At 30.5% G+C, this 2,056-nt stretch overlaps 1 long non-coding RNA gene across 1 annotated transcript; it reads left to right on the top strand.

Annotated features, from left to right (window-relative positions):
- The first annotated feature begins 1,481 nt into the window (after positions 1-1,481).
- On the top strand, positions 1,482-2,056 carry LOC148169327 (uncharacterized). The gene is made up of 2 exons (XR_015770540.1): positions 1,482-1,649; positions 1,703-2,056. It is a non-coding gene; the product is annotated as an uncharacterized LOC148169327 (long non-coding RNA).

The raw sequence follows: 2,056 nt of genomic DNA, 5'->3' as shown, positions 1-2,056 counted from the left end.
TAATTTTTTAAAAACGGCTGGCGTTGTAGAATTTTTATTCATGAACCGATTTCAAAAATTTAAAAAACAAATTAAATGGTTTTTAATTTACTATAAATTGATAATTTTAAAATTTTTCTAAATGTCTTAGTGTCTTTTAGGTGATACTCAACTTTCTTATTTTAAATTGAATCCCATTTTTTTTTTCATAATTTGGAAGATATTAATTTTCTTGATTCAGAAATGTCTAATATGTTCTACTTTTACCAAAAATATTTAAAAAAAAAATATCAAAATTGAAAAAAAATAAGCAATAAAAGTTAATAAAATCTAGGTGGATGGTGTCAAATAAAAGAATGCCGTTATTGTAATGTCAAAAAGCAGCAAATAACTGAAAGGATTGGCAATTTTTTTTTAAATTATCAATAACAAAAGACAATAATAATTACAAATCAGAAAAAACAACTACCTAATTTAATTAAAATACTGTTGAAACGCCATCCCGTTTTTTTTATTGCACAATTGACAGGTACGAGAAATACATTGTGCATTGTGAGTTGTAGCCCCATCTTGTTGAAAGAAAACTTGTTCTTTCTGTTATTTGCTGCTTTTTGACATTACAATAACGATATTGTGTTATTTGACACCAAGCACCTAGAATTTATTAACTTTTATTGCCTAATTTTTTTCATTTTTGATATATTTTTTTTAAATATTTTTTGTAAAAGTAGAACATATTACACATTTCTGAATCAAGAAAATTAATATCTTCTAAATTATGAAAAAAAAAATATGGGTGTCAATTTAAAATAAGAAAGTTGAGTATCGCCCAAAAGATACTAAGACATTTAGAAAAATTTGAAAATCATCAGTTTATAGGAAATAAAAAACCATTTAATTTGTTTTGTAAATTTTTGAAATCGGTTCATAAATAAAAATTCTACAGCGCCTGCCGTTTTTAAAAAATCACTGACAGTGCAATTTTTTTTTGATAAAGTCACTCTTTTAAGTAAAGTATGTTGGCTTCTCTGCGCATTTACATTAATTACCTAAAATTCAAATTTTTATCCGCGACAGTTCGGCACATGTTTCGGTTGAGTCCGGTCGCATTATTTCAACCCGGCATGATTCCATTGCTCTCGCCAGAAATCGTCTAGCATAACGTCTGCAGGTCTGGTCGCGAGAGCATGGCGCACGGGGTATTAGCTTCTAGGCGAATTTGGTTTATAAATTATCTAGTTCCAAAAATGGTCAAACAGGTGGCGTCTCAGACAAATGCAAGATAAGGTCACTAGATCAAATTGTCTGTTTTATAAGGTACCGCTGTTAGTTTTCAGTGCGCAATGCAAGAGAGACAGACATAGTCCATAAATCAATGGGTTAGAACGAGACGCAAGATTCTAGGGAATTGTCATAAAATTGTTGACGTAAAATTTGTCATTGACAAAATTTAAGGTTATCTTAAATTTATTTGTTTAAAATACACTTAAATAAAGCGTGGGTACAAAAAGAAAATTGGTTCCAACATTATAACAGACTATGTGAATACGTAAGAGGTGAGCGAACCGACATTAGAACCGATTCCATTTTAGCACGTTAAGGAGGTGCAACACTCAGAAACGGTCTCGGACTTCAAGCACTGTCTTTTCTAATCTCCAACGATTCGACCTGTATGCAGTAACGCCCTAATTAGAATATGCTATTAGCACTTATTATATTGTAGCTTCTCCCGACGATGTAGTAACAATGATGAGATGTTAAAGTAACTGAGAGAAAGCATTGCACAAATGGAAGTAGCAAGTACATGAGCAGAAAATGAAGTACATGAGATATTTTAAAGGGGCTATTAAGAAGAAAGAATTTACAAGTTTGAAGAAGTAGACATGTTTAAGATCTTGAATGAGTTTATGCAAAACAACTGCAACAAAATGAATATCAAGAACAAATATTAAGGTTATGTTAAAATTATTTACTTAAATCACCCTGAAATACAAAATTACATCTATTTTTAACACTACAGGAGACCATTTGAATGCGTTTAAGGACCTTCGTAGGCCACATTAAACTATAGAACCAG

This window comes from Gnatocerus cornutus, chromosome 8, assembly GCF_029298725.1.
Source record: "Gnatocerus cornutus isolate USDA-ARS CGAHR chromosome 8, icGnaCorn1.1, whole genome shotgun sequence".
In the NCBI taxonomy this organism is placed as follows: Eukaryota; Metazoa; Arthropoda; class Insecta; order Coleoptera; family Tenebrionidae; genus Gnatocerus; species Gnatocerus cornutus.
This window is presented reverse-complemented; position numbering and strand designations above follow the sequence as displayed.